At 38.2% G+C, this 24,750-nt stretch overlaps 1 pseudogene; it reads left to right on the top strand.

The window, feature by feature from the left end:
- LOC102523140 overlaps window positions 1-24,189 on the top strand; it is a 156,849-nt pseudogene extending 132,660 nt beyond the window's left edge.
- Window positions 24,190-24,750: the final 561 nt, after the last annotated feature.

Below are 24,750 nucleotides of genomic sequence, written 5' to 3' on the forward strand. Positions count from 1 at the left end.
GTTGAGATGCCAGAGCTTCCCTGGCATGATGTAAAGAAAGGGGATCCAGAGGATTAGGGATTAGAACACATGCCTGGATTTATTGTCTATGTATTGCACACTCATCCACCACAATTACATTTCATAAGGTTTGTAAGATATTACCTTTACTAACACATTGAAAAATACATTTGTGATGGAGCAACATATATCCTTTAAACTTCTGGCTGTTCTCCTTTTCAGGGCAGTGATGACTGTAGAGGATGTGGCTGTTGTGTTGGAGTCCCTGACTTCAACAGGGTGATAGGGTCCCAGAGGAGCAGAAGCCAAGTCGTAGCACTTAGTTATCGAAGACTAGCTTGGCAAATTTACCATGAAAGGAAGCAAGAACACACTGAGAATGTCCTGGCCCATGCAGACCTTTGGCAGTGCTGAATTAAATACTGTGTCTTTAGGGATGAAATATAAAAGAGGCCTACTGGTCCACAGTCTCAATCTTTGTAAGGACAAAGATTTCAGAGTGGTTGGAACTTGGAAGTTATGTTTGATCAGAAGAGGAATGAAGGTATTTTCCGGGGTTATGAAAGTGTCCACTATCTCGATTAGTGTGTTGGTTACATGTTGTGTACATTTCTCAAAACTTGTCAAAGTGTACACTTAGGATACAAGCATTTTATGCTAGTTTTATCTCAATAAAATAAATGATGAAGTGTTACATCTCTAATAAAATTATGTAATAATTGTCCATCATTCCTACTGCACAGTACTGGTATATTTTTCCGAGTCACACCCCCACTTAACCCAAGCTTGCTGCTCTCATCTCATAACTCTTACCCCATTGGAAAACTGCGGTTTACTGCAATCACAGATGCTTATTTTCCAGTTCTCTAAGCATGCCGAGAAACTCCCAAGTCAGGGTTTTTTCATTTACTCTGTTCTGTCTGCAATATTCTGCCCCTAATGTTGATAACATTAAAGATGATAATAATAATAATACCTGATATTGAGTTAATCTCATAAGCTTCATGCTTTAGTAGGTATGTACTATTATTGTTACCTTTTTATAGATGTGGAAGATGTAGCATGAGGTATTAGTTAAACTTTCCAAAGTTTTCCAGCTAGTAAGTGACAGAGCCAGGATTCAAAAGCAGGCAATTTGGCTCTAGAGAAAAATATCTAACCAGATATAGATGTTGCTACCTACCCCCATTCATTCAAGTCTCTGCTCAAATGTTACTTTGTCCAACAGGCATTCTAAATCTGAGTCCCATTGTCCCCTAATGCTCTCTGTTTTCTTCTTATGACATATTTATCATAAACTGTGTTAACACCTAACACTCTATGTTTATGTATTTGCTCATCTACCACTTCTGCTAGGATTTGAGCTGTATGAGAGCTATGACCTCAGCTATTGTATTTACAGCTAGATCCACAATGCCTATGACAGTACCTGGACAACTGTATACATAATTTGTGAACACTGAATTTATTTTATGAAACAGCCCTATATGGTCAGTATTACATCAATTTTACAGGAAAATAAATTTTAAAATAACAGAATTCTGCTTGATGTCACACAATGATAAATTCATGCTTATCTTGGGAGTACTATGAAAATGGTCTTATGTAATACAAAACACTTTACTCTTAAGCTTTTCCAAATATGATTTGTTAATATAATTGTATCTGTCTTCTTTATTGATCTAAGTCTATCAAATTACTCCATGATGGTCTCTGACCTACGGAAATGACTTTAATTTTCTCATGTTTCTATGGAACAATTTTCTCCTATCCTTTAGCTCTTGATTTTTTCAGCTTTTTTTTTTTTTTGTGTGTGTGTGTTCTGATATTTCCAGAGACACCTATTTTGTCACCCTAAGAGAATGTTAAGTCTGTCAAGGCTGGCACATGGTATAGTGCTGGCATAATACAAGAACATTCCATAAAGGTTAGGTATTTTACACAGAAAACAAACTGTAGAAAATGTAACCAATCATTCTGAGCACAGTGGGATTGGCAGCGATCTCCAATACTTTGGAACCATGTCTACACATGGCAAGTTCTTCCTTCACTGTGAAAGTCCAGACCTCTGAAGAGGAAAGAGCAGAAATACATTTATTCATAAATATGTTGGATAATGACTAAAAGCAAAGACTACTGCCATTGGTTTTTACCATTCCTTTCTGTGGAATCCTTTTAATGCTTCCCCTCATCCTATAGCCTCCAAATTTCCTCAGTCTTCCCTTAGGGAAGTCAGGCACTTTGAAATGTGAAGAGAAGAACATAAAAGCATATCACGCAGGGGCGCGGTGGCTTAGCACTCTCGAGTGAGACTGCACTAGCATGTCTTACTAAAACCACGCTAGGAACTATGAGAAGTTTGAAAAATAAGTTTGTTAGGTTTTCACATTACAGTTTTCCTTGAATCAATCAATGGTTCATAAGGACAATTGGAATTTTACGTTAGGAGACTCTGGGTCCTATTTAAATACTCTATTTTAGCAGGCAGTCATCCTGTTTAGGTTTAAAACCCAGGCCCTGTCCTATTTTTGTGGCCTGGAGTTTCAAAGGTAATTTGCTTTCAGAGCCCTTGCAGTGCTATTTTGGCCAGCGTGGTTTGTCTCGTTACCGTCACTCCCACTGGTCCATGCTGCTGCCACCTACATGGTCTGGAGGGGCTTCTGCAGGAATGCCACCTCATGCTCCTAGTGAGCGAAGGAGGTCTTCACCTCGTGGGACCAGGCACTGGTTGTGATAGGGTCCACTTGCCAGAAGGATTAGACCTGTAAATCAAACACTTTGAATAGAAATTGTGAGAAGTGAAAAATGCATGTTTTTAGAAACTGTCTTGCATTTCTGCAGTTTGAGTATTACCATTTCTTTCCAGATTACAGTGGAAGATTAATTATATTTTAAATAGAATGAATCAATCACCTTAATTTTTAAAATAGAAGATTCAGTAAGCAGTAAAGAAATTTCTCTTTGAATTTTGTTGGGTTTTTTTTTCATATTAGGATATATAGAAGATGGAAGACTAAATTTACAAGATAGATAGTCTAGGTCCTAAAAGGGTAATCAAAATAAAGAATAAAATTTCACTTGCCATTATAAAACAAAATAGACAAAACAGGACACAGAGATAACCAACTGTAGTGTGTGCCAGTCTCACAGATCATGCAGTCTAGTCATCAGTACCTGGCTGTCACCAAAGTTAACGACAGTGCCATCACGATTGTGGACCAATGATTGTTTTAAGTCCACTCTAAAACATAAATGAAAATGAAGAGTTTCAATAACCAATCACATAGAAGGTTGAAAACATTGACCCCCATCTAGTTGTAGGATTGTGTTGGACATAAATAAGCAAAGCTTACAGATTCTAACTGAATTCTTGGAAAATGTTTTCAGAGATACTGCTAGAAGAAATCTTAATAAACAATAAGCTGGGAGTGGTTGGGGCATTGTAGGTCCTCAACAGTTCAAAGAGCAAAGTTCAACGTTGTATCAGAGCCTTCCAGTCAAATCTAGGGGGAAAACTGTTGAGTTGATAAAGTGAATTCAAAAGAGACACAAGTACAGTAACAATTTCTGTCACTGTTGAACTTGGAAGTCTTCTCAGAGCTTCCAGCTGGCTGAGCACCTCTTCACCATGTACTTCCACAGTACCTTGTTGTCTTAGTCCATTTGGGTTTCTAAAACAAAAGGCCACCCACTGGGCAGCTTGTAAACATCAGAAATTGATTTATCATGGTTCTGGAGACTGGTGATTCAAGGTGAGAGTGCCAAGCATAGTCAGTTGAGGGACCTCTTCTGGCTGGCAAACGTCTCCTGTAGCCTTACAAGGCGGAAGGGGCCAAGGATCTCTCCGGAGCCTCTTTCTAAGGACAGTAATCCCATTCACAAGTGCTTCACCCTCATGGTATAAGCACCTTCCAAAGGTCCCACCTCCTAATATCATCATCTTGGGTTAAGTTTCAGCATACGCATTTTGGGAGACACCAATATTCAGACGACAGCACTTGTAATGTAGTACGTATCACTTGATGTAGAAATGAAAATATTCTAACAACTGTCCATTTGCTTCACTAAGTGTGATCTATTTATAGTCAGGAAGCTATTATTCATCCTAGTATTTTCAGTATATGGCCTCGTATCATGTGCCTCAAGCATATTGAAAAATATTTGCTGTCCTGGTTTATTGAAGAAAAATTCTCTAGTCTTATGTTGGTGGAAATACGATCCTTGGCTTTGCTCTCTAGCCTGTGTTTTAATTTATCTTATATTCAACTGGACAATGCCTTCCCACTTTTTAAAGATTTCAGTATCACCCTGTGCTACACTTGGGATGCAATCATAACCTACTCTTTCCCTGGACTCAAAGAAAAACTTGTCCCATTTTTGTTCAGTTTTATTTCCTCTACACTCACTGTAGTAATCCCAAATCTCAGTGTGGTGCACAGAGATCCCTAACTGTCTCCTTTATGTAATGTCCATGTTCTACTTAAGCTCTTATTTCATATACTTCCCGTTTTCTTTGCTTGCTTCAGCACATCACTGCCACTCATCCACAGCCTATTTCATGTCACGCAGAAACGAGTAATCTTCTGTTGTACTCCTCTGCCACAGAGTTAAATTCAAACCCCTCAGCCTAACATTCACAATTTATTAATACCTTGGCTTTAAATATTGAGCTTTTATCATAAACTCATATGCACTTCTGGTTCTAATTACTTTACATCATCTTTTCTTTCTTTTCTACCTTGACCATACCAGTTTCTTTGCTTTTATTGAAACTTGTCCTGCTGCCTGAGATTAAGTAGACTCTTGAATTCTCTTACCTCTCACGTTCTTTGGAAAACCTTCCCCCCTGAGTCTTCCCACAGCTTCTTCCTCCGAAAAAAAAAAATGTTTCTTTGTCTACACCTCCATTACTGACTTGATATATTTTCACCTGGCAGTTATAAAATATATTCTAGTTTCTCAGTAAGTTTCTTTTGTGCTTTCTCAAATTCAGAAGGATCCTAACAAAGGTATTTTTATTTAGAAAATGACTGTTTCTGTATATATTTTATATTCTGAAGTCAGACTCATCTGCCAGAAAAACAGTCCCTGAGTGACCAAGCATAACTACTGGCGTGGAAATGAACTGAGACAATATATAAGCAACCGAGCATCACATACGTAGTCACACTGTAAAGAAATAATAGGAAACAACAGGGGCTGCAAAGCACCTAAAATATCAAAAATATATTTTAAGAAACTTAGTCAATTAGGGAAGGGAAGGCAAAATGTATTTGAATAATAATTTGTTTTATTGTTTTAAACATTATAACATCTTTTCAATTTCAGTTATCTTCCATATACCAGATTCTCTGTTAGGAATTTGAGATTTTGCAGTATTAAAAATAGACATCTCTGCCCTCAATCTGCTTAGAATGTAGTACAAAGTGTGTTTTTAAAAGTATTTATTTGCTTATTATTGTATTATTTGATTATTTCTTTTGGCAGGATGTGGGGGGAGGTAATTAGGCTCACTTGTTTTTTGAAGGAGGTACTGGAGATTGAACCCAGCACCTTGTGCATGCTAAGCATGCGCTCTACCACTTGAGCTATATACCCTCCCTGCTAGAATATAGTACAGATGACAATGATTTGCAAACACCAACATGAAGAAGGCTGGGAGTGATCATGTCGTGTTCTGGTAACGCAGTACCAGGGAAAATGAAAAGTTTTTCTTTCTTTCTTTTTTTGGTAGAGTATGATGTTTAGTCTGAAAAGAAAAAGACGATTAGAGGAAAGCTGGGGAAAATATTGATTATTGGCTGGGAGAAAGCATTATTGCCAAAAAGAGCAACTTTCACACAAATCTTCAGGCAGGGAGGATAATATCATTTTCAAACAATGAAGAAAAAAAAAGTGTCAATGCTTGTGAAGAGCAAGTGTGGAATGTAAAAAGCCAAATCATTTGGGAGATTTCAGACCTTAGTTTCAGACTTTGCACTTTATTCTAATTACTCTGAAAAGCTTTGAAGAGGTTGAAGTCCACATTTCCTTTGTAGAATTTTCAGATAGAACATGATGAAATAAATTGGTCAGAGAATTAACAATGAATGATGGGGACCAGTTAGAAGACAGTATTTAAGGTGAAGGATGTTGGAAGATCTGACTATATTGAACCCAATGGAGAGCAAACATTTATGGTTATCCATTTATTACAGTGCTAAGTTATAGAATAATTTGAACCATATTGGATTTTTTAAAAAGAGAAGTAAGGTTTATTATATTTTCAAAATACAAACTGCCTGCCAAGTTTTTGATGAATAGAGAATATAAAATACCTAGCACTGAGAGGGAGATAACTTGAGAACCAAGATAAAAAAGAAAGATCACATGAAAAAATTATTTAAAGAGCATTCACACTTCTAAGCTGTGATGTGAAATAGGCACTTTTGTATGTTTTTCTCATTTATTTTTCATTTATTTTTGTTTCTCTAGTATTTGATATTGTTATTGTTATATAGTATAGATATGTAAGTGTAAATGCATGGATTATAAAAAATGAAGACATGATTACACAAATAAATGAATTAATAGTAAATAAACGAACCAGAAATTAAATGCAATGCTATAAACGTTCCAACTTAAACAAGATGTTCGAGAAGGAAATTTAAATAAGAGTCCCATGGTTCTGGTTTAGTCAAACCTATTTGTATTAAACAGAAACGTATTGTATTAAACTTAGAACACATTTTAACTGGGATGTCAAAGAACTTAAAATGTTCCCAGATAAAGGAAATCATGGTGATCCAAAAAGCTCCTAGTCTGACTAGTCAGAAACGTTTTAATTTTTAAAAAAGCATTAGTTGTGTTTATTCTTTAGCTTGTCCACAAACATACATCTATGGGAAGATTTCTCCACTTGCTCCTATGATGTAAAAAGCTAGAAGAAAAACTGCTTCCCATTTAACAACATATACTGTTTAATCTTCAAAATTACAACATTTCTTGAATTCATCCAAAAGCTGAGGTCACAGTGAAACCAAATAATCCAAAACTGAAGGGAAGATGGGAACCTCTAGGGGAGGACTGAACAAGAGGACTTGCTCGTCTGCAGCAGCTGCTGGATTTTGGATGATGTTCCAGACAGTAGGAAGAATTGAGCTAAAATTTTTAGCAGAATTGTTATGGCTGCTTGTGGACTGGTGTGAGAGAGTGGGAACCCTGAGCTGCAAAGACTCAAAGGGGATTCCTGCCCACTCAAAGTCTCTTTTCCTGGACCTCACCGAGTGTCCCCAAGAAAAAATTGGGGCAAAGCTAGAGAACCGAGGGAGCCTCCCTTTGGTCAGGCCTGGTGAACAGTGTTGCTGCAGGAAGGGAGAGGCCCTTGCACCTCCTGTATCATTCTGAGGCAAATGGAGGAAGAACAGCTGATTTCCTTCACTCTCAGGACAAGGATGAAGATGCCCTGCAGCTAAAGGAAGGGAGCAGAAAACATATGTCCAGAGCAGGGGTAGGAATATGTCCAGGACCCAGATCATTCCTGGAAGGGGTCACGGAGAAGCCCTCACACTGAGATGCAGGGTTCCAGTCATCCATCCTTTGCTTCTCAACTCCGAATCCCTCCTTCCTTGTCCTGTGTGATACAAATTTTTTTTCCTTGAAAGAAGCCTGGAGAGAGAAGGGGCTCTCTTCCTGGTTCTGATATGCTTTGCTGCTTTTTTGTTCCAGTGATGAGGGGCTGGTGTGTGGACCCTTGATGGAGCTCACCCCAGTGAGTGTCAGTGGCCTTCTACAGGGGTCTCCACCAAGAGCTTCATGTATAGCAATGCCCCCACAGGCACCTTTTTTGATCCTTTTGTGGGAGCCCCAGGCAGCTTCCCAGAAAGTTTTGCAACATCCTCCCCTCTGCTAAAATCTTCTCAGTGACTTTCTGGGAATTCCAGCTGGTGCCCAGCCAAATTCCCTGCGCGTTCTTCCACACACCTGGATGATAGCTTGACAGCTTCCTGGTGAGTTTCTTGCCCACCCACCTCACCCTGCTGATAATGCATTTTGGGGAAAAAGAAAAAGTCATTGCCTGCCACTCCTGGCCCATGGTTCTCTGTCTACTATCCTCAAATCACCAGTGTTGCAGGGGTAGATTTTTAGCCTGTCAGTCAAGTTTGTAGCTTTCAGCCTACCTGCCTTCAGCCTACCAACTGTGGATCAGCTCTGACCAAGCACAATTCAACAAATGTTTATGCTGGAACCCCATATTCTCCAACAAAATCTGAATCCCAGGCTTGGGGAGGATTATACCATTTAGCGTCTGTGTCTTCTGGTGTGTTCTCTCTCAGCAGTAGATGATTCTTTAGAGTTTTCTTTTATTCCCTCTTAGTAGTCAATTCCTTGAAAATAGTTCATATTCTTTCTTATTATTGTATGGTTTCCGTCTCCTCACTGGACTTTGATACAGAATTGGTACTATAAGTGGTCCAAGAGATAGATTCACAGAGACGAGATTTGGGATTAATTTGATCTTGCTTTTGGGACTGAGCCCAAGGGATCGACTGAACCATTTATTAATGTTTTATCTCTCAGCTCCAAAATCATGCCCTGATTGTGATACTGGAACATTAAAAAAGAAAAGTTTTAACAGCAGAGGGCACTGGAGGGACACTCTAGGAGAATGAGGCTTTACATCCTGGTTCTGAAGTGTTTTATTTCTTTCTGCTGCTGAGAAGTTGGGCTTGTATGCCTGACACCAAGGAGAGCAAACTCTTAGTGAATTTCAGCAGCACTCTCCCAGTTGATTTTACAGCCCAGTTACTTTTCTTGGTGGGTCAGCAGCACCACTACTGGGTAGCTTCCCAACATGATCTGCAGCCCCATCAGGCTTCCTCTTGTTCCACACAATGGAGAGTTCCAAAGATGCCCCCCTGACTTCCCTGACACAAGTCCAGTGGCTGTCCCCAAGAGCAGTATCTGGGCAAGTTCCACACGATCTCCATCCAGTTTCCTGGCACGTGGCACGTTTAGCAGCAACCCATGTAGACAGAGTCCACTGAATTCCATGGATGGTCTAGCAGTCTTCACTATGTTGGGTAGTGTTCTCACAACATGATCAGTTTCCTGATTCTGCAAGCTCCCTAGCCAGCTTCCCAGAGTGTTTACTAAACCCTCCTTCCTCCTCAGCTCACTACTTCCCAGTGGCTTTCTGTTGAATACAGCTTGTGCTCTATGTAGCTTTCCAGCATCTTCAATAGCACCCTCACAAACAGCTTAACAGCAGATTTCTTCAGCTCCCTAGAAAGGGATTTCCTGCTCACCAAGTGTAACCTTCTGGTGCTCTAGTGGGGAATTTCCTACATGCCATTCCCAGCTCATACTTCCTTGCCCACAAACCTCACCCCACAAGCATGCCAGTGCTAAATGTGGAAAATCACTTGCCTGGGAGTAACTCAAGAGACCTCTCCACTCTTCAGTGGGCTTCAGTCATGCCCTCTTCATGTATGACTGAAACACTATGCTATTTACCAGAAATTGACACAGCATTGTAAACTGACTGTACTTCAACTAAAATCAATCAATCAATCAATTTGAAAACAAAAACAAACAAAACAAAACAAAAAAAAAACAGTGACAAGATTCCTGCCTTGGGAAGCATGCATACATTAATGTTTTGTTTTACTCTTGAATACTCCAATCAACCCAAGAATATTCTTTTAAGGTCTCTTTCTCTCTCAATAATATTTAATTCCTTTATTCACAGTTAATCATTCCTTATATTAAAAATTCCTGTTTCATGTTAATTTCATGAGGTCTCTGTCTACTGCCTGGACCTGACTAATGCATTCAAAAGACAAGTACCATACCATATGATATCTCTCATATGTCGGATCTAAAAGAAACAAACAAAAAAGGAAACGACACTAATGAACTGATCTACAAAATAGAAAGACTCACAGACATAGTAAACAGACCTATAATAACTGACCTATAATAACTGTGGGGAAAGGGGGTGAAAAGGAATAAATTGGGGGTTTTAGAATTGCTAATATTAACTATTATATATAAAATAGATAAAATATTTTTTTCTGTAGCGAGGGAACTATATTCAATACCTTGTAGTAACCTATAATGAAAAAGAATATGAAAATGAATATATGTATGTGTATGTATGACTAAAACATCATGCTTCATCAGAAATTGACATGTTGTAACTGACTATACTTCAGTAAAGAAAGAAAAGGCGAGTACCTAACTAAAATTGACGTTGAACCGAAGAAACATAGAATGCCTCTTTCTTGCCCCACTGCCTCAGCCAGCATGTATCAAGTAACAAAGAATAGCAGATAAACACAAAGAAATGAAGAATGTTGGGAATGGCATAGAGAATATAAAATAATTTTTCCTAAGAGCAATATTGTATTGCTCTTAAATGTGACTGTCTAAAAAATAGCAACATTTGTCTGTTTGTAGTATATATAAAAGTAAAATGTAATACAAAATTAGTACAATGAATAGGAGGAATGAATTGGGAGTACATTGAGATCCTTAAATTACAGCATAATTGGCATAATGTTGTTTGAATATAGGCCACAATTAATTAAATACATACATTGTAAATTTAAGAACATCTATCAAGGGAACATATTAATTATAAAAGAGTTCTAACTAATAAGCTAATCGTAAATATGAAATGAAACAATAAAAGGATACTCAATCCAAAAGAAGCAAAAAAGTAAAAGAAACAAAGAACAGATGAAATGAATAGAAAACAGCTGGGAAGATTTTGATTCAACCATATCAAAAATCACATTAAATCTCAATGATCTAAACCATGGGTTAGCAAATTATGGCCCAAGGGCCAAATCCAGCCATGCCCATTTGTCTGCATATTGATTATGGCTGCTTTTACACTACATTGACAGAATTGATTAGTTATGACAGAGACCTAATGTCCTGGAAATATGAAAATATTTATAATCTGATCTTTTACAGAAATGTATACCCACCTCTGTTCTAAGCATATCAATGAAAAAAAAAACTGAGGGGATTATTAATTTAAATTTAAAAGGCAAGAGCCAACTACATGCAGTGCACAGGAAAGTCACTTTCAATATGCAAATATATCTAGGTTCAAGATAAAATAATTGAGAATCCCCACCCCTTCCCCAAAAGTAGTTGGAGTCATCATCCCATTTGTTAGCATATAAAGTTACCCAGCCCATAAAAACTAACAACTCCCGCACCCCATGACCACTCTCCCTTCTGAGTGAGATGGACCACACTTTGTTTATGGAGTGTGTATCTACTCAGCTCCCAACCCCCACACCTCATGGCCTTTCTCTTGCCTTCTGTAACAGCCTGCACTCTGTCTGTGGAGTATGTATCTCTCTGAGTAAATCTACCTTTACTCAAAAAACTAAATAAAATAAAAGAATTGAAAAAGATATACTAGACAAGAACAATACAATTTTTTAAAAAGAATCATAGTGGTATATATATATTTTTTATATATACAAACACACTAATTTTAACCATTCATAGTAGAAGCAACAAAGTATGTAGTATCTTAGGCCATGCAAATGTCTTAATAAATTAAAGAGGGTTGAAATAATACAAAGTATGTTCTCTGACTAGAGTGAAAGTAAACTAGAAATCATGAACAAAAAGATATGTGGAAAATGGCCAAATACCTCGGATTTACACTCTACATTTTAAAATAAACCATGGATCAAATGGCTAAACACAGAAGGATACAAAAATATTTTGAATTAAAGGACAATTGAAATGCAGCACATAAAATTTATGGAATAACACGAAAGTGGTGTTTTGGGGAAGCTTACAGCTTTAAATTTATCAAATTCATGATTTAAATTTCCATTTTAAGAAACTAGGAAAAAAAAAACAAGTATATCCCAAAGAATCAGAAAAAATGCGATTAAAATCAGTGCCCAAATGGAGAATAAGTGCCAAAAATAAATTGGTTTTCTATATACTGTCAGTAAATAGTTGAAACTTGCAATTTAAAAAACCACAAAAGCATCAAAATTATGAATACTTACATTTAAATGTCACTAAATAAATGGAATTACCTGAGCTATGAAAACTACAAAATATTGGTGATAAAATTTATAAAAGACCCCAATAAATGGAGAAATATACTATGTTCATGGATCAAAGGACGCCATCTATGACTGTTTATTGTTTGTCCAGAACTCTTGCAGGTACTGAAAACTTCATGGAACTGACAGTCTAAATGGAGACAGGTTAATAGATAGAAGATAGATGATAGGTAGATAGATAATATGTGTGTGCATGTGTGTATAATTTCAGATAGCAATAAGTGACATGGAGAAAAATAATCATGTAAATATCTGATTCTATGATGACTAATGCTAATTTCAGAAAGCACCATTTTTAAAAATTGGGTTATAGTCAGTTTACAATGTTGTGTCAATTTCTGGCATACAGTACAATTTTTCAGTCATACCTGAATATGCATATTTTCATTTTCATACTTTTTCACCATAAGCTACTGCAAGATCTTGAATATATTTCCCTGTGCTATACAGTATAAACAGTATAAATCTGTTCTATATATACCTGTCAGTATCTATAAAGCTTAAACTCCCAGTCTGTCCCTTCCCACCCCCTGCCCCTGGCAACCACAAGTTTGTATTCCATGTCTGTGAGCCTGCAGAAAGCACCTTTTTATCTGTTACTTATATAAGAATGGTGACAGGCTCTAGATGTAAGTAAGGAAAGATGCTGTGCCCTTATTCATTGGTATATTAAGTTCCTATCATCAAAGGACCTGTGTAATCAATACATTTCCTAGAATGGAACTAGTAAATGTACTCTTAAATTAGATCATAATTTCTAAAAGAGAAAAGAGAAAATCTTTATGGTTGAAAGGATGTGTCCACTTGTCTAAACCATCTTCTTCATAGTGTTTCACATTTTTGGCAATGACTTTAGGTAAATATATTAAATACCTATATTTAAGTCTATGTTTATGGATGCTTCTTAGAGTTTATTTTACAAGGAATGGAGTAAGACACAAAAATAAAAAAATCTAATCATTTGTATGAACTTATATGCATGAAGGTTTTTTTTAAATGTACATGCAGATGGAGAAAGTTCGTGTTTTCACACAACAGTAGTCTACTGGGTCTGTATAGAGATCAGAGAGATGAAGGAAGAAAGGAGGTGTGGAGTGCCCGTCTATCCTGTCCTTGTCTTCTGGACAGGTTTTGAGTTTCTAGAGGAAGAGGAGGGTTTATGAGATTCAAATCACAAGTGGAAGTGAGTCACAGTTGGTGAGAGGGCCATTCTTCCTCATTCCACCACAACCCCACATGCATCTCTGGAGCACAGAAGATAGGGGCAGAGAGGGGAGGTGGCAATAGCTTCGAACTGTTGGTTCCAGTGTAGCAGCAGGAACACCTGTGGCTTCCAGGTGAATGGTGTTCTCATAAAGGACTAAGGCAGGCTGCCAGCCTGAAGTGAGTTTTGATCAGTAAGTATTTGGAAACAGCTCTGAAGAGGTCATCCAGGACACCCTTTAATAAAAGCAAATATAATCATGGCAGGCCCTGTCTTTAATTATGCAATGGCTTTCTATTGCTAATAGCAATAGTGAGCACCATGGTATACAGTCTCCTAGTATCCCCACTTTTGACCTTACTGATCATTAAATAATTAATTGTGTGATCAATTGTTTGATATTAGTCTCCTTTACTAGAATGCAGTGTCCTGTAAGGATAGACACTGTAACTTGTCTTTTTCATCGTGTTATCCCCAGAAACCATCACAGAGCCTAGCCCACTGGCTGTGGGAATGAGGGACTTGAGTGACTGTTCTTCCTGAATTTAAGCAGACTGAGTTTCCTAGAAAGCAGCAGATGTTTATTCTCTATAAAAAGATATTGACCCAGTCATGCTGGAAAAGATTGACTTTGTGTAGAAAATCTCAGAGGTCTGAAAAGATAGGAAGTCTGCGTTTGAAGCACAGGTGAGCTTCGAGTTTCTCATGCCCGGCTTGGAGGCTTGGGGCTGACCATCTGGCTGCAACCAGCAAGCATGTGGTCTGCCTTGCAGAGGCGGTCATTCAGTCCGTCTGCTGGGGGGATTCCTGAAGTGGGTTTCTTCAGCTGTCACCGCACGGGATTTCCCTGGCTTCCTCCTTTGACTGCTTCAGTTCCGGAAGCTTCTTTATAGGAGCACTGTGGCTGTCTTTCAGCAACTCCAGTGATAAGATAACATTGGATTTTTACCCTTCATTTCTAAGTTCTTCGACATTTATCTTCCCTCTGTTGGTGCTTTCAACCCCTGCTATCTTCCTGCTATTACATGTTTGCTAATCCCGTCTGATAGTTCCCGTCCTGTCGGACACCACAGCCTCCACACAGACTTATCTGTCTCAGCTCCTTCCACCATCGTATCTTTTGCTACTGCACGTTTTGAAAAACCATATGTTCCAGAGCATCAGGAAGTGCTGTCAGATTTTATGAAATATTGTGAATAACATAATTGAATCCTCCTTGCTCACATCCGTTTTCTCTTTAGATTTCCATACGTCCTTATCCCAGGTGTTCCTGTGGGGCATAGCGTCTTTTTATAAGAATAATTTACAGAATTTAAAGAATAATTTATACAAATAACTAATTATGATTTATTAAAGACCCACTATAAAATGGGCATTATTCTGTGCACTCTGAATGTATTGTCTATAATTCTTACAATGGTCTTACAAAGTAAGAGTTATTATCCCATTTTTCAAATAGAGAACAGCCAGATATGGTGGGTTCCTTTTGACAGAGTTCATTCACATCTTACACTGGGAAGCAAAGTGTCATGTCTGAGGGGCTCCTGGAAACAAATGCTAGTGTTTCCTCACTCTCTGCACCTCTTAAAAATGTGAGAGCAATTGAACTCTCCATCCTTGTCACACAGGGCGAGGGTGGATAATTCACAATTTTACTTTTAGGTACCCTGGAAATACAAGAAAAAATTGTCAGAGTTTTCTGTATCAAAATAACTAATAGAAAAGTCCCCCAAGTTTCCCTAGCTTAACTTCAAAGAAGATTTTGGTCATGACTGAGAACACAGTTGGGCTTCACCTCACGGCTGTTGTCTTTGGAAGTAAAAGCAGCGTCAAACTTGTACTGATGTCAAGCCTTTGAAACTACAGTGCAGCTTTATTCATGTCTCAGCTTGAGCTGCCCTTCTTCAGATTTTTCTCTACACTGCCACCTGAAAGAAATTTCCAAACAGAAATATCATGTTATCTTTATGTAAAAATCCTTCTGTGGTTCTCATTTACCTTGGTCAAGCACAGAGTTTTTACTATGACATACAGGATGCTTCAGAATTTGTATCCCACTGGTTCTCCACACAATTAACAAACACCCCCTTCGCTATCTGCTGCCTTCTGTGTCCTAGCCATGTGAGTGAGATTTAGTTGCTTCTGTATTTCCTGTTATGTTTGCATACACTGTTCTCTTCATTCCTATCTCTCTCCATTTTTGTCCTCAGGAGCAACTATTACTGATGGAACCGCATCATCCTTCTTGTGTGTTAGGGACAGAAAGCAGTTAAGATCCTCCGCCTATGAAGTTCTCCATAGTGATGGCGCTATTAACATTCTATAGCAACTGTATGTTTACCTGACCATCTCTCTTAGCTATGTTAAACCTCCCTCTTATACACGCTGGTATCTCAGTGCCTGGCACATAGTTGCTTATAAATTGTTAGTAAGCGAATGTGTGAGTATTGGAATGTTTTCCAGAAAGATGGCATGCCCAATATTCTTCCTTCTTTCCTTTTAAAAGATACTTATCTTCATGATTAAAAAGTTCCATCATTTAAGCTTTTGTTTCCTCAAAGGAAAGACACTGTTGAAAAACAAAATGATCTTTATCAATACAGGGCTCCCAACTCAGTCTTGCTACAATTAACTTGATTAACTTTAAAATATTTTTTAAGTGTTCCAAACACCAACACAAATACCAGAGAATGGAACAAGAAGCAACCGAGGGTAACTATGTCAAAAATGACAAACCAAAGGCATTTTGAGAGATGAGTGGATTTGTAGAACTTGGTTTGTGCCCAGTTAGGGAAAAAAACTCTTATGATCACAAGTATCATTTAGGGTTCTGTTTTCAGCAGTTTATGAAATTCAGCTCTGGAAGAGAATCTCAAAGGACACATTCTCAACCAAGATCTGCAAATTGCACAGTCTCTTTTGAAGGCTCATTTTTACTTGCGTGGGGGACCCTTTACTACAGTGATTTCTCGTTTCCAGTAATGCACTCACTGCTTCAGCTATTTCCTCTTTATGTTAATGCCAAGTCTGCTTGACGATGGCTGACATACCATCTCTCTGAAATACCAGGCAGGTCACAGAGAAGGCTGTTTCTTAAAACAACAGTCATTCTAAAGCCACAGAAGGGTTTGTGGCATCCACAGTCCTACCCTTGTCTTCCTAGCAGTACTTGGCGTTTGCATCGGAAGCCTGCATGAGTTGAGTCTGGGAATCTCGGAGGGTCACTGTGGGCACTAATGAAGACAGCCAACATTGTCATCTGGTTGTTTCTGAAAAAGGAGGGAAAATCCATACGTTTTGATTTCAACACTTGAATGAATTGAGAAATGAATAGAAAGAAGTTTCAGTGAGACCAACTCTCATTCCCAGTTTGCCCGTAAGGCCCTTTCATTTCCTAGTAGCAGAGTTTGTGTTATGTCCTTGAATTTGAGATATAATTAGAATAGTTTTTACAGTTTAATGAACCAGAATTTGAATTTTTTTAAACAGTAGGTAAATCATTTACCTATAAGAATCTGGAAAATGCCATCTTTCAGAAGTTGAATAATGTAGCCAACATTTATTAAAAGCCTACTGCATATCTGGTAAAGTAAAAACAGGGCACATAAATATGAATTTCTTTTTCACTGCTCTTAAGCAACTCAGAGTTAAGCAGAATAATGAGAAACACATTTATAACGAACTATAAAAATAATCCCTGAAAGTATAGTCTTGAGGAACACATTTATAAACCAATGATTATTATTGAAAAATAAATACTCTGCGATACCCTTTATATACAAGTCTAGGAAATGCAAATTCACGCATACACTGGGCTTGTATGTGAAGGACATTGCATAGGATGTCTGCCTTTTTGACTGGCATCTTCCACTTAGAATAATTATTTTTGAGATCCATCCATTAGTATCACGTATCAATAATTCTTCCTATTTTTTATTTCTGGGGTATATTCTATTGTATGATTTTTTACCACAATATGCTTAATGATTCACCTGTTGAAGGACATTTAGGTTCTGGATAATACAGGTAGAGCTACTATAAATACTTAAGTACCAGTTTTTCTCTGTACATCTCTCCTTTTGCTTGAGTAAATATTAAGAGTGGGATGATTGGAGCATATGGTAGATTCACATTTGACATTTAAGAAACTACTAAGTTGTTTTACAAAGTGTTTGTTTTATATATATATTTTATATATATATATGTATATATACACATACGTATATATATATTTGTATACTTATATAAACTTGCATGTTTATATAAATATGTAACTTTTATAAGTTTACTTACTTATAAAAACATATCCTTATAAATATGCAAGTTTATATATATCCAAGTTTGTACTCATATATATACTTATGAGTACATATATTTTTCTACAGACAGAGTGAGAGAGATTTTAAGGAATTGGCTCATGCTATTGCAGGGGCTGGCAAGTCTGAAATCTGTAGGTCAGGTGAGCAGCCTGAAAACTTAAGCAACATTTTCTATATTGCCGTTTTGAGATAGAGTTCCTTCTTCAGGAAACCACAGGTCTTTGCTCTTAAGATCTTCAATGGATTGGATAAAGCCCATACACATTGTTGAAAGTAACTGCCTTTGTTTAAAGTCAACTGGTTGTAAATGTTAATCACATCTGAAAATACCTTCAAAGTAACACCTTAGACTCATGTTGGACCAAACAGCTGGGCACCATAGCCTATCCAAGTTGACACATAAAATTTACAGTCATATAATACAATCATTTACACACACACACACACACACACACACACACGGTAGTTATCCCCTCCGCAAGGGGAACAATTTAGAACCACATTTAGTAACCAACTCCAGCTTTAAGTAGAGGATTTTGAAGTGATTTTCATGCTTCTCAGTTAGGCCAAATGTAGCTCCTGGTCATCCTGCATCCTACAGTTAAGTAAAACATAGAGCCACTGAAAAACCTTTCAAAATGCAGAGATCCAGGGAGAACACCACTAAAACTTCAAGGATGGGCAAAGAAAATAGTGAGTTTGGGTGTATAGACGACATCACATGCTACCTCCTTAAGGTAGGCAGCTGTCTGTCCTCTGATAACGTTTTGAGTTCCCTGGCTGCACAATCTGGCAGCATGTAGTTACGCCCCACCCCACCCGGGGTAAGTGTATTTATCTCTGACCATTCAATGACATAACCCAGGGCATTTTAAGTGAACATAATAGGGTGCAGGAAACCATCTATTTCAATTGTCTAGATTATTTAGTCCTAGGAACTGCTTTACAGTTAAAAAAAAAAAAACCTTACCCTGTTGCATAAAACTATTTGGAGTTTCTCAGATATAAATGTAGCACCCTACTAGACAACTATTCAATTTGATGGTAATAAACACTATGAATTAGAAACTACTTACAAAAATGTTATAAATCCATAATTGCTGAATATAAATCACGTGCTTGTTTCTTTTTCTGAGCAATAGTCTTCCATCCTTTCTATCTTTTCCTATAGCCCTCAGAGTAATGACAACCATTCTTGTTGGACCTGGTGACAATAAAATAATAGGCAGAGGTGATCAAGGCACAGCTCAACATTTTCCTGTCACAGGGGTGCATCCCATAAAATGGAAACAAAAAATGTGTTATTACCTCTTCCTTGTAGAGTCAAGAGCAGGAGATAGTGGAGGAGTGGAGTAAAAAAATCAACATAACACATTTTTATGAAAATTCGTGATCCAAAAATTTATCTCACTGCATTTGTTGCCTAAGTGTCTGTTTGCACATCACCTTAGCGAAAAATGTTTTTTGTTGTTGTTGTTGTTGTTAAACTCCAGGAGACCAATGCTTATATATGATCCTCTATACTCTAGGATGGTCGACATCAGATAGGAAACGGCCTCTCTTAAAAAAAGAAAGACCTGCATGTAATACTCTTTCCAATGTCAGACATCGTACGTCAGATGGAAGTTGGTTCTTTTCTAGCAGGATCGAAGACCACGAGAAACAGCTAACATATCCCAATGTCCTAACACTTTTCTACCAAGCTCTTTACCCTTCTAGATTTGGTGTGCACGTGAACTAAAATCCAGGTACACGTTTAACCATCTCTTTTCCTAATGTGTTACCAGTGGAGCTCCCTCTTACTTCTCCCCTCGAAGGGTCTCCAATTTGTCTGATCTCAGTTCATTCCTTGTTTTGGAGTATGTTACTCTCAACTATAAAGTCCAGGTCTCAATTTCTGTACATTTTGTTAATTATTTGATTTGAAAGTCAATAGGAATCTAACTCAAGCTAGCTAAAATAAGATAATTTATTAGCTTTTTTGTCTTTGATGTTCAGGAGTAGAGAAACTTTTGGGGCCGGTTGGATTCAAGATGAAAATAATACCGTGAACTTTCTCTTGCTCTGCTTCCTTCTAAGGACTGGCATAACGCCAACCCATAGTAGGTGATTCAGACACAGATAGTGTATAAAACAAATTTGAAGAAAAAGTGGTCTGAATCATAGTGTTTTAGAAGGGACCCTGTGTGCCGAGTCAGTGAGTCAACAAGCAGGCTGAAAATTCCTTTGCAGAAGTTGTAAGGGGAGGTAGAGTAGGAGAGTGGAAAGGAGGGTGGCACAAACAAAGGATAGGAAGACAGAAAAAGAAACTTCACTTGTTTCTGCTATTTTACATACAAAGTTCTATGTCTTTCTATCTCTGTAAGTGGTGTCTTCTAATGAAAAAGGCAGAGACTGGCCCTTTCTCTGATTAACACGAGAGATGCTTCATCAATAAACAAGGATTGACATTTGAAGTTGGGCTTCTTCCTTTCCCAATGATAGTCCTTAATCTGAGTTACAGCGAAATTAAAATGCTAATAAAACTTGGAGGAAGGAACTCATTCATAGATTGTGTAATTTGGGGCCCATAGAGCAATAAGTGCGTGAAAGAGAAAGGTTGAAGAAGCAAAAATTTTAACATATCATGTTGGATGAATTTTGTTTTTTAAATCACTTATTTCCTGTTTTCATTTACTTGACTGCTTTGCATTTTTCACCACTGTAAATAAAGCGTTCATGCATATGCTTAAATGTATATTTCAGCACATCTTTAAGTGTTCCCTCGGAACAGGTTCCTGAGCATCAATTTACTGAATCAAAGTATGTAAACGTTTTTATGCCAGAAGTAAAAGTGGTAAAGAGCATCAATAGGTAACACACAAACTCACAAAAAATTTGCTAAGAAGCATTTTACACAGATGTCCATTCATGATCAATCAACAAAGTGCAAATAAACCCCAATATTATGTTACATATGTATAGAATATGTAACAAATGTATACTGTATATATATATACACAAGTATATGTATATATATATTTGTGTATGTATCTGTATAATTTGTATGTGTGTGTGTGTTTGTGTGTGCACGCTATTTGTGCTCTTTATCAGTTTTATTTTTTTGGCATTAAAATTTTCTCAACACATTCTCAATATTATTGCAAGCAATTTGCCACTGGCTCAAGACCTTTAAAACATTTTTCATTTTGATTTGTAAGCTTTATTAATAAGTAAATGATATCCCTTTTTTAATGAGGTTTTTTTGTTATGTCTTGGAGAAAGAAAAGATTTTAAACATATATGATTCCTGCCAATACCCTGAAATTCCTATCTAACCACCCTGAACTACGTACATTTCTTGTGATTTACCATATTCTCTCTTATTTCGAGTAAAAGAGAAAGACAGGGAGAGAAGAGAAATACACTAAATTTTTAAAATAATTATTTCTGGGTAGTTGGGTTTTGGATAATTTTAATTTTCTTCTTTATCGCTTTCTGTTTTTTTTTTTTTTAATTTAGAATCAATAAAAGTCAGTAAGATAAACAATAAAAAAAAATCCAGACACTCAGAAAGCAGGAATCGGTGGCTGAGTCTAGTTCACCCAGGACCATTCTCTGACAAAGGCACAACAGGGTGCTCTGTATTGACGTACCCCCAGGGATGCTGAGAAATGGCAGAAAAGACTGTGTATTTCTCTGGGCCATTTGTTGATGTTCTTATTGAGCCTCCCTCAGATAAAAATTGCATGTTATAGAAGTCATGCCTAGAGTCCCCAGGAATAACAGTCGAACTGATTGCACGTGAAATTAACCTGACCCCATGGCTGAGAGTTGAAAGCTAAGCATTATAAAGGTGCTAGATGGTGATGGAAAGCAGTTGTAACTTTTCTGTTGGTGACACTTTAGTGGCTTTGGATAGTATACACAATTCTGGCTAGAAAAGTATATTTTGTGGTCAATATCTTTTCCTTTGATGATTGTTTTATCTTTCTCCATTAAGAAAAACATAGCAGAGCTCCACTCTCTTTGTGACACTCAGGGTTTTACAGGCAGTGGTCTGGAAAAGCAGCATCTGGGTTGGGTTCCAATAGCTCCCATCTGCTGCTGCCTGATATTTCCCAAGAAGTCTCTGGGGGTGGAGTAAATAGTGAGTGTTTCAGTTGTCAGTGAACGGGGAACAACAGCACTGATGAGCAAGACTATAAAAGACTGAGTCACTGGGATGGGGCTCAACACAATGAGCTGAGATTTTCTTTTTCTTTTTCTTTTTTTTTTTTTTTTGAAGAAGGAGAAATAATCTTTCATTGTACTTGAGAGTAATAAAGATTTGATTTGATCATGTAGAGAACACTTTCTTGTCTTTACTGCTTTTATTAAAATGACAAGACATGGTGTGTTTAGCTTGGATGCTGCAGTAGTTTGCAGCCTGAGCACTAAGTATCGTCTGGCACAGGGAAGGATTTGGAGGTTTCGAGATAGGTCATGTCCAATTTACAAATGTAATGAGTTATGAGAGAACATAATTAATAAAGCAAAAAAAAAAGCAATCAGGAGATATGCTAAAAGGAGCACAGTGCCTCTGACAGTCACATAGCACCTCATTCAGTTAGTTCTGTTAGAGACGCATGACTGACTCAGAACATAAAAGTTTAAATAGGGCAAGGAGGACCCGGAAAGAAAAATGACAAAATTATTAAAAACATGTAAACCACTCAGAAAGCCTAAAAGGATTGATTTCAGGTATTTACTGGGTGCTAGACCTACCTGGGTGTCAGCTCTCACCTGGGAAGGAAGGTGTTGAGAGGAATGGTGGAATTTTCTTAAGTGGAAATCTGCCTCATTTTAGAGAAAGATTTCTTCCTTTTTTTTTTTTTAAACTGTCAAACCTTTCCCCTCATCTATTCTATTTAGCTCAATACTCCGAGAATTCTCTTCTGAACATTGAGTTTCCCCGTGTTCTCTCTCCCTTTTCCCCTCTTCTCTCTTCTCTCTCCCCCACCCCTTTCTTCTCTCACTTCATTTCTCTCTTTTCTGTGTTTTCAATTTCCCCTCTACTGGTTCTCTTCTTCTAGGGAAGAAACACCTCGTTCTAAAGTAACAATCATTAAAAAAATCTTTCTTGAAACTTTATGCCTCTCTCCTTCTGTTATATTATCTCTATCCTTGACTTTCAAGTTAGACCTTGTAAAAATTTACCCTATATTAACTGTTTTAACTCACTCTTTACAGGATAGCCATGATCCAAAAAGGCAGAATGACCGGGGCATATTTAATGACAAAATCATTTTGTGTCTGTGGTCGGGCCCGTAGCATCCAGCTGCCCCAGACAGAGCTCGAGTGAGTGGCGCCACAGGAAGTGGCTTCAGGGCGCCAATATCAGGTCACCCCTGCAGCTCCCGGAACGGGACGAGGGTCTCCTCTGGTGTGAGAATGGCTACCCCTCGATATGAGCCAGTGGCTGAGATTGGTGTTGGTGCCTGTGGGACAGTGTACAAGGCCCGTGATCCCCACAGAGGCCACTTTGTGGCCCTCAAGAGCGTGAGAGTTCCCAGTGGAGGAGGAGCTGGAGGGGGCCTGCCCATCAGCACAGTTCATGAGGCGGCCTTACCGCGGCACCTGGAGGCCTTTGAGCATCCCAGTGTTGTACGGCTGATGGTCATCTGTGCCACAGCCTGAACTGACCGGGAGACCAAAGTGACCCTGGTATTTGAGCATGTGGACCAAGACCTAAAGACATATCTGGACAAGGCACCCCCACCAGGCTTGCCAGTGGAGACCATCAAGGATCTGATGCGCCAGTTTCTAAGAGGCCTAGATTTCCTTCATGCCAACTGCATTGTTCACCAAGACCTGAAGCCAGAATACATTCTGGTGACAAGTGGTGGGACAGTCGAGCTGGCTGACTTTGGCCTGGCCAGAATCTACAGCTAACAGATGGCACTTACACCTGTGGTGGTTACACTCTGGTACCGTGCTCCGCAAGTTCTTCTACAGTCTGTGTATGCAACACCTGTGGACATGTGGAGCGTTGGCTGTATCTTTGCAGAGATGTTTCGTTGAAAGCCTCTGTTCTGTGGAAACTCTGAAGTTGACGAGTTAGGCAAAATCTTTGACCTGATTGGGCTGCCCCCAGAGGATGACTGGCCCTGAGTTGTATCTCTGCCCTGAGCCTTTACCCCCAGAGGACGGGCGCCCAGTGCAGTCATTGGTTCCTGGGATGGAGGAGTCTGCAGCACAGCTGCTGCTGGAGATGCTAACTTTCAACCCACACAAGCGAATCTCTGCCTTCCGAGCCCTGCAGCACTCTTATCTACATAAGGCAGAAGGTAACCCAGAGTGAGCACAGAAATGGTTGCAACAGAACCAAGAAGAGAAGCCGACATTTCCCTTTGAACACTTGAGTGGAGAGCCCCGCACTGAGAAGGCGACCTCTGCCTTCATGTCTGAGGCTGTGGAGACTTCTCCTCCAACTTTTTACCAAGAATGTTTTGCTGCCTTAACAACATTCCCTTCCCGCCCCTCCTTTTGAGGCTTATCCTTCTCCTGCCCCCCATTTCCTTACACCAAGGAGTATATCCCCTTTTCTCCCATTTTATACAGGAAAAAACAAAGAAATATGGTCTTTTTTTTTTTTTAATGACAAAATCATTTCTAACTTAATTATGTATAAGGGAAGAACCAAGTTTACCAGAAACCTTCTCCAAATCTTCTCTCCAATATAAAATTTAACCCCATCAGAATAAGTCTATTTGAGAATACAGTAAAACCTAGTGAGGTTCTATATGCTGCAAATCAAATATAAAGCCACCAGATCTTGGTATATTTAATTCAGTTCTTTCATTTTTGACTTCATTTAATCCCCAGCTTCCCTTGTATGTGCTTGGTCAAAACAAATCATCTTATATTCACTTTTCAAGTTTTTATATAATAACTTGTTTATCTTGAAATTGAAGTAACATCACAAAGATGTCAGATACTGGATCGTTTTTAATGTTGTGAAGTACTGTCCACTGGATAGTTCTACTTACACATTCTCAGAAATATCCTTGTTAATTTCCTCTGGTGTCTTCTCTTCCTTTCTGATTTTTAATAGCGTAATTCCTTGATTTCAGCTGGGTGTATCACTGGTCAGATGAAAATAGTTCTCAGGATTCTT

This window comes from Camelus ferus, chromosome 25 (assembly GCF_009834535.1).
Source record: "Camelus ferus isolate YT-003-E chromosome 25, BCGSAC_Cfer_1.0, whole genome shotgun sequence".
Classification (NCBI taxonomy): domain Eukaryota; kingdom Metazoa; phylum Chordata; class Mammalia; order Artiodactyla; family Camelidae; genus Camelus; species Camelus ferus.